The sequence below is a fragment of the Myotis myotis genome, unplaced genomic scaffold (assembly GCF_014108235.1).
Source record: "Myotis myotis isolate mMyoMyo1 unplaced genomic scaffold, mMyoMyo1.p scaffold_m19_p_16, whole genome shotgun sequence".
In the NCBI taxonomy this organism is placed as follows: Eukaryota; Metazoa; Chordata; class Mammalia; order Chiroptera; family Vespertilionidae; genus Myotis; species Myotis myotis.
The window spans coordinates 49943031-49959428 of record NW_023416320.1 but is presented as its reverse complement, the minus strand read 5'-3'; the positions used below and the strand labels follow the sequence as shown (position 1 = coordinate 49959428).

General features: G+C 47.8%; 1 protein-coding gene across 3 annotated transcripts in view; it reads right to left on the bottom strand.

The window, feature by feature from the left end:
- Nucleotides 1-15407, bottom strand: part of RALYL (RALY RNA binding protein like) — a 571820-nt gene extending 556413 nt beyond the window's left edge. Inside the window, exon 1 of one of the 3 annotated variants that reach the window (XM_036337432.1) lies at nucleotides 15206-15407. The gene's annotated coding sequence lies outside the window, so the exon portion shown is untranslated. Of the gene's footprint in view, nucleotides 1-14090; nucleotides 14235-14389; nucleotides 14414-15205 lie in introns of those variants that run through there. The other 2 variants (XM_036337429.1, XM_036337428.1) reach the window with 2 other exon arrangements.
- Between the last annotated feature and the right edge of the window lie 991 nt (nucleotides 15408-16398).

The window sequence follows — 16398 nt, the reverse complement described above, 5'->3', positions numbered from 1 at the left end:
GGAGAAGACGGCCGTCCTACCGTCAGTTATGCACTCAATAGACCATTTAGGCCCCAGTCCAAGCTGTGGCTGGGAAGCCAGTTGCTGTGAATTTCAAATCAAGGCGAGTTGTTAGAGAGCTGACTCAGGGGCTCCGGGAACTCTCTGGGGATCTTCAGGAGCCCAGGCGGTGAGGATGGACAGTGTGTTGTGGGAGTGAGAGGCCAGGCAGCCACTCAGACAGGCACAGGTGCAGATCTGCGCTGCCACCTGCTGAGTGACGGGCAGCAGGTCCACCATCTGTAAAATGGGGATAATAAGTGTCAATCTTTCAGGGACCCTGTGGACCCACTCAGTGACTATGGAAGGCCTGGCGCACAGCAGGTGCTGGGAATCGCATGGATGCTCCTTGGTGACCGTGGGCAGGGGAGACGCAGCGAGGCAAAAAGCAGCTTTGGAGCAGCACACACAAGGGCAGGTTCCTCGCTACAGCTGCATCAGTGACTGGAGTGACATGTCCTCGTCCAGGGGCCGCGCCTGCCGCACCTCAAGGGCACGAGACTGCCTGCTGTGATGGGCGGGACCTCGCCCGATTGACCAGGTGCGCGTGTCTCTCTTTCCAGCAGGATCAGTACAGTCTCCTTTTTAAAAGTATTTCAGGTGTCCCCTTCTCTCCCCCAATTGACCCCCTCCTTCCCAACACCCCTCCCTCCCTCCGGCCCAGGCCTACTGCACTACTGCCTGTGTCCATGGGTTATGCATATAAGTTCTCTGGATAATCTCTCCCCCACTTCCTTCTGAGATCTGTTAGTCTGTTCCATGCTTCCATGTCTCTGGATCTGTTTGCTTGTCTGATTTGTTCATTCGATTCCACAAATGAGTGAGATCATGTGATGCTTGTCTTTCTCTGACTGGCTTATTTCACTCAGCATAATACTCGTTTTAAGTGTGTGAGAATAAAATGTAATAGAAACGGTCAGCAGACGATGAAGCGATGAAGTAGATGAAGTACACTCTTAGTGGCCATGAACTTAAGGCTTGGATTCTGCCAACGACCAAAACAAAAAAGGCGGGTGAGCTACACTCATTTCCCCTTGGGCCCTTGTGACTGCAGGAGTTTTGTTTACATCACGGTAGCCTTCTTGTAGCTTTTGGAGGTTAATGACACCCAGTTCCTGTGGTTGAGCCACTGATGGAAAAGACAAGCAGCCACGTGGTCCCTGCACCAAGGAAGCCTTGCAGGATGTCAGGATGCTGCTGAAAAACACCCATTCTGACAAGTCTGCAAAGTGCTGAGTCACATGGGTGATGCGCCAAAATGCCACATCAAGACTTAAAGGCTCCACTGTCAATGTGGAGATGCTGGGAGATAATGTAAGTGATTGAAAATTTATATGTGCATCAATTTGTCTTCTTAATTGTTTATATAACTATACATTGCATATATGTATATATATACATATGTACATATCCATGTATGTATATATGCACATCATATATGTATATTTATGCTTAAGCTTGTATAATTCTGAGTCTATAAAACTAGACTGAATACAAGGAAGTGAGGCTGATTTTTTTTTTTTTAATATATTTTATTGATTCTTTACAGAGAGGAAGGGAGAGAGATAGAGAGTTAGAAACATCGATGAGAGAGAAACATCGATCAGCTGCCTCCCGCACATCTCCCACTGGGGATATGCCCGCAACCCAGGCACATGCCCCTGACCGGAATCGAACCCGGGACCCTTCAGTCCGCAGGCCGACACTCTATCCACTGAGCCAAACCGGTTTCGGCGAGGCTGATTTTTTAAATGGAAATATCTATCCTGAGGGGTGTGTTGTCAATCCAAAGTGGTTGGCCCCAGAGACACACTCATTCTACTGATGCGGACACCCCTCCTCCTTAGTAAATGGCTTTGCCCTAGCTGGTGTGCTCAGTGGTTACAGCGTCCACCCAAGGACTGAAGGATCCAGGGTTCGATTCCAGTCAAGGGCACATACCTTGGTTGCAGGTTCCCTAGCCCCAATGAGGACAGGTGTGGGAAGTAGCCAATCGATGTGTCTCTCATGTCAATGTCTCTCTCTCTCTCTCTCTCTCTCTCTCTCTCTCTCTTTCTCTCTCTCTATCTCTCCCCTCCCTTCCGCTCTCTCTAGAAATCAATGGAAGAAATATCCTCCTCTGGTGAGGATTAAAAAAAATAAATAAATAATAATAATAATAATACCTGGGGGGGGGGTGGCCATATGAAAAAATTAGCTGATTAATTCTGAGTAATAGCATGTAAGTTGTCAACCAAAACCAAATAAGAAATACATAGAAGCATCATATTGTACACACAAGGGTAGCTGCAGATCTTGAAACGGTCATTATATTGGAACCCACACTGGCATATACATGCAGACACACAGAGTTGGGGTGGCAAGGTGCTGGAGCACCACACCAAATGCTTGATCTACTCTGTAATGTCTTGAGCTACCTGATGGGATTACAGGATTGGTGTCCATCCCAATAGTGGCTTTAAAAGGCAAAGTGTAATATACAGAATTCCAAGGACACCTTAAACCCCCGGGGATCTGAGTCTTAGACTGTGGTCACAGTGTGGCCAGGGCACTGAGATGCCTGACAACCTCCCAGTTGACTCTGCCTCAGATGGAGGGACACTGAGTGAAGAGACAGATGCCGTCATTGGTTGAAAACACTGCAGGGGGGGGGGGGTGTTGTCAAAGGAGTTACGGCCAGATCCCCATTTTCCCGATGACAAAAGGCAGTTTCCTGAGGTCGGCACGCAAGCCAGGACTGGAGACCAGACCCGTCCGGTTGGAGGGACGCGCTTCGTCCACTCCCTGACAGAAAGCGGAGGCTGCGCAGATGGAGCCTGGGCCACGAGTGCCAATGGAAGGAGACTCCCCCCGTGCCCAGTTCTGTGCTGCTGTCAGGGGTAAGTGAGCTCTGAAATCCGGACGCTAATTGTGGGGCATCAGGGATTGTCAAAAGGATCCAGAGACTGGAAGCATGGGACAGAGTGGTGAATCTCAGAGGGAAGGCAGGGGAGGGAGGGTGGGTGAGAGGTCATCAACCAAAGACCTTGCATGCACATATGCATGACCCACGGACACAGACAGTGGGGTGGTGAGGGCCTGGGGCGGGGGGGGGGGGAGGGCAGAGGGCAGGGGTGGGCTGGATAAGGTCAGTGGGGGGAAAATGGGACATATGTAATACTTTCAACAATAAAGATTAAAAAACAAACAAACAAAAGACACCTCCTGACAAATAGTCTCCTAATAATATCTTGTATGCACAGCTTTTGGGGGAGGAGGTGATATAATTGCAATATTTCTAAAACTTCCATTTATTATTATTATTATGCATGTGTGCACAGGGCACAGCCAGAGTCTCCAATCTGAAATCAAAACAGAACATTGCAAAAGTCTCAAAGGAGTGGGAGCTTCATGCAGCCAATACAATCTTGATCTAGATTCACTAGGAGCTAACAGGATTCTGTGGCTAAAATCTTCCATCCCCATAACAGGCTAACAAATTTAATGTATGATAAACTTTTTAAATCGTGAATTGGAACTTGTTCTTGATCAGCTTCCCCAGAACCATACAATGTGCGTGGGTTTGCTCGCTTGGACCCCCTGACGTCGGGCACAGCTGCTAGAACATAAACGCTACCACTGCCCGCCCGGCCTTCCTCCCAGTCCCTCCATATTCATCTCCACCAGCTCATGTCCACATCCCTCGGAGGTCCTTCCAAGCTCCTCCTCATCCCTGGCCTCGCCCCAGAGCACCCACCGACACCCTAACGGCCTCACTTGAAACGCTCCATTCTTACTGTTCTCTAATTGAACGTTTACGCCATTAATTCAACCCTTAATCACGCGTGCCCACTGAACGGTATCTCCAGTGTCTCACGTATGTAGTCCTGATGAAATAATTACTTTTTCTAATATGAAAAGTGCCCTCTTAAAGTGAGTAGCTATTGAGCGACTGAGTCAAGAGCACACTCCCAGCTACTCCAAGGAGCTCACCTGATTTTAGGTACGCGAGCCAGGCCAGAGTCACATCCAGGCCACCCACACACTCAAGCCACACATGTTCCACCCTGTCCCACCCAGCACTGCTAACGCCTTAACAGCTGGCACTGTGACGCATTCACCGTTCACAGAGTATTTCCCAAGGGACTCAGCCTAGTCCACACCCATTACAGCCTGAACTGTGTTCCCCCCGATTCGCATGTTCAAGTCCTGACTCCAACAGTTCAGCATGTGCCTAGGTTTGGAGATGGGCCCGTGGAGAGGTACTTAGGGTAAATGAGGTCATATGTGTTGGCCCTGATCCAAGGGGAGATGGTGACACCAAGTACGTGCACGCAGAGGAAAGGCCACATGAGACCTCAGCAGGAAGCAGCCGCCGCGAGTCAAGGACAGAGGCCTCTGCACATGACACCTCGACCTTGGACTTCTGGCCTCCAAAACCATAAGAAAGGAAAAGTCTGCTGTCCCGGCAGCAACATTGTGTTTTGGCAGCCCTAACAGACATGCCCTATGCATCATGGGATTGCCAAATTATTTAGAATGTATCATTTGCTATTTCTTCCTCCTCTCAGACCACACTATTTAAGACAGATACACATACACACACACACACACACACACACACACACACACACACAATGCCTTGAAGTCATAGGTTTTTCCTTTGTTCTCTGAATTGCCAACTTAGTGTTTTAGAAAAGCAATGCTATTTCTGGCATCCACCCTGCCCCCCAAAGGTGTATTGAATTTAGGTTACTTGTCCAACACTTCGCTGGACATCAAGGAATATTGAAGTGTCAACCCTCCAGGTCACAGCGGCGATGGCATCTCCTTTAATATCTTGCATATGTGCTGGAGGGGGTGTGCAGATATAAAAACTTTAGGTTATAAGTTCCCCCAATTTAAACACAAACAGATCAGTGCTCACCTCCTGAAAAGGACAGGGCTTCAAGCAAAGGCTTCCAGCCCTGTGGTCTCCCTCATCCTGTTCATTTCTCCCGGAGACACTTAGGCTGGCAGGAGCCGCGGTGGCCACAGTCAGTCCCTGTCTACTGAGATTATCTGAGGGCGCCCACCACCTGGAAGACATTCTGAAGTGTCAACGCGCATCCTGTCAGCCAGAGAAGATGCCCAACATCAAAGAAAGGCTGCTGTGGACTGAACCTGCGTCCCCTCCCCCCGACACACACACACACAGAAAGCTCTCAGGACACACCGAGTGGTAAAGGCGCATTTTCAAGAAATACTTATTGGATAAATTTTAACACTGCTGAGCCAATCGACCGGATTTTGGGATCACATTTTAGCAAAAAATGAACTTCATTGGATGTCAGTTTAAATTCTTAATACAAAGTGAAAGCTAAAACTGCAACAATCAGAGGGCATTTTAGAAATGTATCTTGGCTAATTTCTAGTAAGGAATGAGATGCCAAAAAGAATTTAAAACATGACACATGCTGAGACTTCTGAACCCTCTGCCACCAGCACATGCGACAACCCAGTTCTCGAAACCAGGCTAGTTCTGCTGTCCACGTAAAATACAAACTGGGTTTCTAAGGCTGAGTACAAAAAATGTAGAATATTTAAAGACTAGTTTAAATCGACTACATGCTGAAATGATCATTTATGATACTGGGTTACATGAAACATTATGAAAATGGATGTCAACTACTTCATTTTACTTATTAAATGTTTTCTACAGGATTTAAAGAAGCATACGGTGGCCTGCCCTGTCCCTCTCTTGTCTCCACGCTGTATATGCTCAGGCCAGTCACCTGTCTGGTCACTGCCCATAGTCACTAGCAGGGTCCTAGTCATCAGATCACCTGCCACGACATCGCAGAGCTTGTGTCCAAGTCACCCTTACTTTATTAATAGTGGCCCAGAGCCATTCACATAATGGTAATGGTAGTATATTGCTATGACGGTTCTATTTTATTATTGGTTATTGTTACTCTCTCACTGTGCCTAACTTATAAATTAAACTATGTCATAGGTATGTATGCATAGGAAAGAGCATGGTATTTAGGTACTGTCCACAGTTTCAGGCATCCCCTGGGGGTCTTGGAACATATGGCTCAGGGATAAGGGGGGAATAGTGTACATTGTTGTCCACATAAAAAATCTAAAAGCGTAGAGACCCTGAACTCATGCTCTATGTTTTTACAGTCTTTACGAGTTTCTAACACAATATTTTTATTTGTAATTTTAAGTAATCTCAATGTATTCTGAGACAAAATTTATTCTCTCAAACCATGGACTTGATATTACGCCATAAAATGAATGTGACACAAAGTCACGTACTCCTATTACTCATTCCTCTTTACTGACAACCTCTTTTTTCTTCAAAAACCTGTCATTCCTGTTCATCTCCGATTTCTTATGGAAGCCACCTCTACATCTTGTTGTCTGTCTTCTTCCTTGGCCCTTTCGCTTTTCCTGCCACACACAGCCCCCATCTGCTCTCATGTATTCTGGACTTTGGACACAATGTTAGGAGAATACTGTCAAATCTCCCAACCTCGGGACCTTTGCACGTCACTGGAGAGGAGAGGCATTGCAGTCACGAGTTTTCAAGTGCCTTCATGCTCTACGTAACCACAAGCAACCCCCTCTCCTTAGCTGGCAAAGCTCCATGCACCGCCATTTCTCACATGCACCTTTCCTCCCCCAAGTAGACTCAGTTCCCGAGAGAGGTCCAGTGTCTTGTCTCCTTTCCCATCTTTTTAAATCTCCTAAAACGCAGTTTCCCAACATATGGATGAACAAAGAAATTCTCAAAAGTTTACAACTATGCCCAGCGCAAAAAGACCGGAGAATCTGAGGACAGGAACGGGCCGGGCCCTCTGGCAGCAGGAAAGGAAACACTGTCTCCTTAGACCTGCCCCGCGATGCGCAAGGCTGAGCATCTCTGCTTCTCCATCTCTAACCAAGGCGCGGGTGTCATTCGGGCGTGGTGACGCAGGCTGGGGTCCAGATCTCCGCTCAGCCATCCCACAAACACTGTCGGCATGCCCCTGTCTCATCCTTCATTTCCTCCCAGATATTGGGGCCTGGTAGAACAACAGATGCTTCCCGGGTGTTACAAAGATGGGGCCCAATATGACCAGCGTTTGCTTAGCAGTCAGCCGGGGTCAGAGGGGTGCTCTGCCCGTGGGAAAGGGCAGGGCCAGCCCTAACGAGGGGACCAGCAGCAACAGCAGCTACTACACACCTGCCGGGAGCTTCCTTAGGGCAGTTGGTTCTAAACCTGCAGGAATGTCATTGAAACTTCCAGTCTATGTTTTTAACTTTTCCTTTCTACCTTCCCCCTCTCATCCTATGACAGGTTTTTAAAACTCTTTCTCTAAACTGCCCTTTAACTCTCAGCTTCCCTCACAACATGGACTTCTCAGCAGTCGGCAGCTCCAGGAGCTTCCCAAAGTCTAGAATTTGTTCTTCATTAGACTCTGCTCCACTTTCAAAATCCGGAAACAGAATATTCTACCCTGACCCAAACCACCCCTTCCTGCACCTCCCTCATGAACTTCAGGCTGTGTGGCCTTCCCAGCCCTGGTCCCTGCCCTGGCTTTTCGACAAATACTCCCTCCAGTCTGACATCCGCAGCCTTGCTAATGTCCTAATAAGTAAACATCCTTGTTTGCTGTCCCCTTCAGATTACAGACAGCTGAGTCGTGCTCCCAGTGCTGCTCCAGATGGTGCTAATGTGACCACAAAGGTCTGTTAATGTTGTCAACTTCCTCCTTATGGGAATCTTCCTATAGAATCTTCTACATCCCCTAAGGCCCTGGCCCCAAACCATTTCACCGCAACCTCTGAGCTCTCCCTTATCTGAGAGAGCCCAGGGCGAGGGCCTGAGGCGGCTCCTGGTGGGAGGTGTTTCCACCCAACCTGCTTGTTTCTCCAGCACAGGGCTGAGCAGAGGACATATTTACTTAACGAATGAACCGATTCCTTTTCCTTCCTCTCTAAGAGGTGCCCACCCCTTCACAACTACCCATCATGCCAACATTCTGGAACTCACTCTTGAAACTAATTCAGTGGCTAGCCTCCTGATTCTCTTTTTCTGTCTTTAACTGGCTTCTTCTACCTCCACTCAGAAAAATACTGTTTTCCAAAATTTTGCCTTCGGGTGAGCTCCTCCCTCCTAAGTGCAATGCAGATGATTCTGTACTGCCTTCCAGAGTCTGCCTGTGTGTTGTCAGCTCAGGACCTGGATGTCAATGGTACATCAGTGGTTTTAGCCAGGAGGCAATGTCAGAATTCAAATGAGTGACATGTCAAAACTGACCCCTTCTCCCGCCCCAACCAAAAGACTCTCCTCTAGATAGTCTTGCTTTCTCGATATTCTTTGTTTTATGCCACTGATTTCAGGAGATTCCGATTCCAAATCTCAGCGCTCCGCCGTGGCCTCCACACCCGCAGATTTGTGGACTTGCAAACTCACTGTCTTCTCCCAACCCTCACGCACCCGGCCTCCCCTGTGGTTTACGCTGCCCAATCTTTATTGAAAAATAGTCCCTTTCTCAAGTTCCCGAGAAACAATTCAATAATAAAATATGTTTCCACGCATCTCAAGTGGCCATTGGAAACAGCATGCTAAAATAATATCATGTAGTTTCGTGTGTTTCGTTTGATTAAGGAACAGATAAAGTGAGCTGGGAAAACAGCACAGCCAAGCACGTGTCCTGGAGAAATCTGAGGTGGAGGTGAGGCCGGTGAGATGTGGGGAGACAGAAACACCTCTATTTATAGAGCGGCCGCGATAGGAGGAATTGGCTGTTCGCTTTCCTTGTGCGAAAGACTAATTTTCCACATCAACAGCAAACACTTCCAGAGCGGAGATTACATTCTGTGCGTGCGTGGCGAGTAAATATTTGCGGAGTGCTTCCCGGCCTCTGCACAGCCTCTGCGGGCAGGGACCCATCTGTCTCCCTGGCCGCGGCGCACCCACGGCCCCTCCCGAGAAGATGTGAAAACCTGCCAAGATCCAGTCATTTGAAATAATGGATGAAGAGTAAATGAAGAGCAGTTGTTTCATTTTAAGAGAAACAAAACAAACACGAGGTCGGGTCAGACAGTCCCGTGACTCGTCCCTCGACCTCCTGTGCAGCTGCGAGTACATGACACCGCTCTCCCAGTCTCTGTCTCCTCGGAAATATAAATAGTGATGATGGCACCGACACACAGGAAGTGTAAACGGAAGTGCGTCCACGTGGCACAGCAGGCGACCTTGGTCCTTTGCTTTCCTCTCCCCAGACATCATAGGAAATGCCTTTCCCTCCCCCCACCCCGCCCCGCTCACACCCTCCAAATGGCCCGAATCTGTTGCCACTATGATCATCAAGCAGGTGGCTACCAGTGTGTACAAACGTGTTCCTCAAACACATGGATTGTGTATGAATGCAATTAATGTCCACTGTTTAAGTTTAGACCAAATATTCCACTGTGTAATTCTAAGAAAAGAGGGTGTTAATTAATGAGTTAAGTGTAATTTTATGAAGTGGATTTTTAAAACTATATTTTTACTGATTTCAGAGAGAAAGGGAGAGGGAGAGATAGAAACATCAATGATGAGAGTGAATCCTTGACCTGTTGCCTCCTGCACGCCCCCTACTGGGGATCGAGCTCACACTCCAGGCATGTGCCCTGACCAGTAGGGAACCATGACTTCCTGGTTCAGAGGTGGACACTCAACCACCGAGCCATGCAGGCCGGGCATGAAATGGATTTATGCAAATAAACCTCTCGTGCTTCTTTAGAACGCGGGTGCTTAGTGATGCCCAAGGCACCTGTCAGAGAACAGGACAGGGTCCCGTGCTCCTACTGTGCTTTTGCCTCCTGTTACACTTACACATGCCCAAGGAGTCCGTCTGGAAGCCTTGGCCCCACAGCGGTCTCCAAGGGCAGACAGGCTAGAGCACGTTTATCCTAACCAGCAACTCTGGTTCCCCCTCTGCCCTCTCTGCAGCCAGGAGAGCTTAGAAAACACTGCATCAACACCTCTACCCTTTCCAGGATTCAGCCCCAGAAAAAGAGCGAGAGAATGTAAAAACAGAGAAACAGAAGCTTTAAATTTAGGGCAGCATTGGAAAAACACAAAATCTGTTTTCCATATGTACATTTGTTATTTAACAGAAGTCTAACAAAACAAATGAGCAACAACAAAAAATAAACTCCCTGAGATGTCCTTCAAAATAAAAAGCTATGCGAATAAGCAACACTACTAAAACTGGTAATAGCTGGGTTAGATATATGTATTCTGCAGGAAAATTTAATAATAAAAAGGAGAATGGTGAAGAATACAATATTGACATCATACTTGACTTGCTAAATGTGTAGCTAGTTTTGTTCCACTCAGAAATTAGCTATTACTTAAATTTTATATAACAGTTACTGTTCTCAAAATCATGGTGTAGGAGAGGTAACTGGCCTCCTTTGTCATTAATGTGAATGGTAATGTTGCCATTGTCAATTACTGAAGAGAAATGTATTACATTTTTTTAAATCACACTGAATTATAAAGAATGGGATTTTAAAAAGATTTGTGCAAGTCAGTGTAAGTATCAAATGATAATAATAAACAATAAGGAAATAGTAACAATAATATTAGGATCAGTGAAGATTTTTTAAAATTAGGTTTTTATTACTTTCCAGAGCCTGCCAAAGTAGTTTAAAAATAAAATCCATTAATAACTCAGTTTTTTTATGCACAAAATATGATTTACTCAATGGCAATGTGATAAAAGTGGAGATATAACTGTGGTTTGGTTTGGTTTTTACGTCACAGCTAATCACTATTTTAAAATAAAAGTGTTTAAAAGTCAGAGAGGAGAATAAATTAAATTGTAATTGAAATATTTTCTTCAATTTTCTGTTGATCATGTAAACAATCCTAAATATCAAGTTCTCTTCTGCTCTCCACGTCGAGTTTTGTTTGTTTGGGTGCACAAGTTTAATTAGTTGCTTACGCTGCCAGTAAGCAGTGAGCAAGGAGACCACACTGCCCCTAGCAGAAGGCTCTCTGACTGTAACAGACGCGGGGCTTTTCCCCTCACTTCATCTAGCTGCCTCAAAAAATGGCTATTTTACTTAAGAAAAGTTACCCTCATAGTGTATAATTTTTTCAACTAGGACAATATATATATATATATATATATATATATATATATTTTTTTTTTGTATATCAAATGTATGTGTATTATCTTTCAATTCCATTCTTTTTATATTTTAAAGGTACCATTTGTTTACATAAATTAGAATTCTTTTAACCACTCACCTTTCATAAAAATTAGAGAAAATAAACCAACCATCTTTTCAAAAGATGAAATTTGTCATTTGTAAACATGAGTGCCTTTATGAATGTGTGTTTCAAACTTTCCCCCCTTATATATAAAAACAGTTGAGCTTCATGCTTACCAAGATAAAAATCAGTGTGCTGCTTGCTTGCTTATAGCCATGTAAGGATATATATAAGAAATAACTAAATGTTTACTATTAATGCTGAACATTTCTTCATTTAAAAATCATTGGACAGACCAGGCATTCTAGACAGGACTCCGATAAACGTCTCCTTTCTCTGCAATGTTAAGACTGAGGCAGATACTGTGAAATTAATTCAGTAATCCAGGATTTTTTTTAAAGTGCAAATTGTGGCATGCCATAAGAGTTCCTGGAACATTTTTATACTTCCAGGACATTTAACAATTGCTTTAAGTTTCTGATTATTTCTTTATCAAAATTCAGGTAATACAATACTTGAGGTCAGTTAATGGTCCAACAGCCAATTTAATTTACATTTCCTTTCCCTCGCCTCCCACCTTCACCTTCCAAGCCCTCTCTCCCTGCAAAATATATTTCTCTCTTTCTGTGAGCAGCTGGGAATTATCCACAGGATTAAGTTGTCCAGAATCAATGGGTGGGTTGCTAGCTGAATGAAAGAACAGGGTTGTTTCCCTTGACAAGCCAGTAGGCGGTGCTAACTACAGGGGGCTGCACTCAGAGATTTTAAACCAAAGAACTCACAGAAGAGGTGGCCAGTATCAACAGCTGTAGAATGACCAATATGATCCACGGAGGAGGAAATCACAAAAATCTGAATGTGACAGAGAGCAGTGTAACATAAGCATATTGTATAATGCATTATGAGTGTCCAATGGAAACCTAAGATGGCCAGAGGTTCTCAGTATGATTTTTACTTACAGATGTCAAAGCACAGGCACATGTGTGTTCCCACGGTAAAGTCCTATGAACATCTCCCTCCCCCGATGGTTTTCATCTCATTGGGATGCATCATACAGTACAACTCAGCTCTGCCCCAGCTGTGAGACCCCTCCCCCCCCCCCCCCCCACACACACACACGGTAGCACCCGCCTCAGTGAAGGTTTTGGTTTGACTACCCAAGTTGTTTCCTTCCCACTCGGTCTCTCTGTTCAAAGAACTAAAGGATCTACAGGGCATGCAACCTGTGAAAAAATACTGTACACATGCATTATCTCGCATTTTTAAATGAATGAGCATCTCTACTTATACACATGATTATGAGAAAAATGATTTAGAAAACCAGAAAGTTACAAGTGGCTTTTAAAATGCTTTTGTGAGTTGTTTAAACCAGATGAAAGACTACATTTTCATCATGTGCTCAGGCACAGCACATATGCACATAAGTCACCGCTGGAAGCTTGCTTCACCTAGGATCCCAGTCACGGCTTAGTTCTCCCCTCTTCAGTGTCGAGTGTGGCCGTCTACAGTCGGGACATGAACCCTCTCCCTGCTACCAATGCAACAGGGCTTTCCTAAGAGACAGCTGCGTGGAGCACAAACACAGCTCGCACCGTGACTTCTACAGACCTCTGATGAGGCAGTGCATGGTGAATAAAGAAATATACAGCACTCTGAATATTTCAATAAACTTCAATCTTCTCCAGAGAAACGGTCATTTGCACTCCTAACTCTATTAGCACCAGGAGTAAAGAAATACAGGCATAAAACCTTTCATTCCACAAACTCAGGTTAAAGACTTGGAGAAATATTGGCCTGAAAAGGTGGTCATGTGTTATTAACCCCTTTGTTATGGGCCCTTCCATGTGTTGGAATTAGTTTTTAAGTCTATAGATAACATAGAAGAAAACTAAGTCTGAGAGATAAAACATATTTCACTTTCTTTCTTTTCATTTTAAAAGAATACAAATTACATGCACATGATAAATTTAAGCTGAGCTTTTCTTGTTAGAAAAAGAAAATAAAGGCTGCAAAAGCAAGTCATTTAAATACCAGCCACCCTCCAGATTTTAAGATTTAAAGTACATACGGCAGAGTTATTTGGAAAGCAGGCTTTCCAGCAGATTCTGTCACTGAGTTTAGTACCGAAACGGCTTTTTATTACCAACCGGTTCATCTCCCAAAAGTCTTACACTGGAAACGTATAACAGAACAGTCACAAACTACCACAAACTCCACAGAATTCACTCAACACTGCGCAGTGCTACCGACACAAGCAACGCCATCACCAACCCCTACCTGTCCAGCCCGGTTCTCAAGGGAAAGCCTTTGGCACCACTGTCAGGTGGCTATAACGAGTCAACAATGTTTCTTTACACCTCGAGTAATGGAGAATTCTGTACCTTAGGGGAGTGGTCTCATTAATACCAACTGTTTCATCCTCAACATGATACCCGATTGCGCATCATGGAAAGTAACTGTGTCCCCATTCCCTGGAAGACACCAGCAAGTCCTTAGCACCCAAGCGCACACCAGAGAAAGGAAGCACCGCCGCTCTGAGACAGCAACACCCTTCGGAACCGAACCTGCAACCAGGCTGGGAAAGACCTCCCGCCTTGTTTACTCCTGGCAAAGAGGAGGAGCCGGAGTTGGGCGCGCGCGCCTGGGCTGGTGCCTGGTGCCTGGTGCCATCCTCTGGGAGCTGGAAAGGTCCCCAGCGCCTGGCCCTGTGGCCAGCTGCCAGCCCCTTGGGAGGATGCTGCCTGGATGCTCCCTCCCCACTTCCCGGTACTTCCAGGGGTCGCCCGCCGGCCTGCGCAGCGCCCAGGGCCCTCGCCCTGCGAGAACTTACAGGGCCCGGCGTGCTGAGTCCCGGCCGCCGCCCGCCGCCGCCCAAGGCGCCGAAGCCGCCAGCCGCTGAGAAGACCTGGGCGCAGCCGAGGAGGGACTGTGTTTTGCGCACATCCAGGAGGGATCGCAGGCAGGGGACTCTCCCCAGCGCCTGGCAGGGCTGTCCCCACCGCGGGCGCGCGCAGACACACACACACACACACACACACACACACACACACACACACACACACACACGTCCTCGCCAGGACCAGCGCTGCCATTGCAAACCCGGGAAACGCCTCCAAAGGGACCAAGTACCTGCTCGCTGCGAGCTGTTCAGCCGTTCACTTCATCCTCCGTTGACAAGGAAACCAAACCGCACTTCATTTTTTTTTTTTCCAGAAAAACCTTCCACTGCCATCATTTGAAAATTGATATAAGGGGAGCGGCGGGGCAGGAAGAAGGGGTAATATAGATATAGATATCAGGATATCTATCATAAAATTATCTCGGGTTTTAAAAAAGTCAAATGTGCAAAAGTCATGGTTAATTTAAAGGAGGGAAAAAAAGTATTTTGCTTAAAAATAATCCCAGTAACCAGCTGCAAGAAAAGTTTCACGTTATCAATGGCTATCAAAAACGGGGGAAAACGAATTTGTTCTCACCGGCTCCAAAAAGGGCACCAAGAAAATGGAAAAGGCACTGCTCAGTGGTTTGTACCCGTATTGCAAAACCACAAACTTGTAAACACTGCGTAAAATCCCACCTATCCAAAAATCTTATCAGAAAAAGAGTAGGCGAAAAAAAAAAGAGGTAGAAACATGCTTTTAAAATATTTTTACAAAGGAAAAAACAGGCACCACACTTCACATCGCTTTTTCCATAAAACCAGTTGCACATCTCGCCGGAGTCGCTCCGCAGCACGGTCGCCGCGGACTCGGGACCTCGCCGCGTCCACGGCCCCATCGCCTGCTAGAAAAACTTGGTTCAGGAAAAGGCTCGAAACCATCTCCTCCAGCGTTCCCAGATACAAACAATAAGCAAAGAAGTGGAAAAAAAAGAAGAAAAAAACAAAAAACAAAAAAAAGGACAAAAAAAAGAATAGGACAAGAATGCCACTGAGAAGGTACTCACCGAGCGGGAGTAAAATGTTGGAATAAAAATGAGATTTGGTATAAAATACAGTATGGCGGTGGGAGGAATGAAGCGCGTTTTTCTCTGGATCTCGACCTCGGATACTGACACGTGACAGGCTGCCTCGCAGGCGGGAGGGCCGGGCTGCCGGGCGCCACGGAGCCGCGCGGGGCCGGAGGCGGGCTGGGCGCTGCGCGCAGACGAGCAGGGGCCCCGGGGCCGAGCACACGCGCGCGCACACGCCGCCGGCGGGGGGCGGGGGGGCGGGGGGGGCAGCGCCGGGAGCGGAGCCGCGCGGGCCGCCCGGAGCGCAGCCGCCTCTGCGCCGTCACTGCCGCCCCCGCTGGCGCCGCCGCCTGGATGCGGAGCGCGTGTGCGGGCCGCGGGGCCGTGGACACGCCTGAGAGGCGGGAACAACTTGCTGCTCCCGAGAACTTGCGCCGCTGCCGCTGCCTCTGGGTGCCACCCGCTCCGTCTCCAGGTAGTGACCGGCGGAGCGCGCCCGGCCAGCCGGCTCTCCCGAAGTTTCTGTCCACCTCCCCCTGCTCCCCAGGTCCCTGCCTCCCAGGCCGCCCCGGCCGCTCCCTCCCCTAGATCTGCGCTTCCTCGCGCAGCTCCGGGAACCGGGCTCCGGCGACACTGGAGGCGTTGCCTCGGGCACAGCCACCCTCCATCTGGGTCGCCATCAACACATCCGCGTGCAGGGCACCGCGTTGCGCGCCGCAGAGGGGAACGTGTGCAGGGGGAGAGACGCAGCAGCCTCTCCTGCAGGGCCCTGTCCCGCGTCCCTCTCGGCGGGCTCCATCGCCAGGGGTGGGGCGTGAATGCATCCCTGCCTGGACCAGGCATTGTTCGGTCTGCGCGCGCGCGCCGGCCTCCAGGCTCTTCTGGAAGGCTCCATGGCTGGGGCTCCTGCCTGACTCCTGCTCAAGTTGTGGGCTGGGGCAGGAAGTCAAGGGCCAGGGGCCAGGGGACGAGTGGGTCCTTTGTGCGAATCCACGGATCGGAAGGGGAGCGAGCAGCTGGCGGTCTCGAGGGGGAGAAGCGCGCCAGGAGCGGGCGCAGCCAGGTGGGAGGTGAGGGCTTCTCCACCTGGCGTCTGGCTGAGGCTGCCTGTCGCCTGAACACAGATTCCATCAGCCAATCTCCGGAAGCCCTGGATGCTTCCACTGCCTGTTCAAGAACCCTGTTTC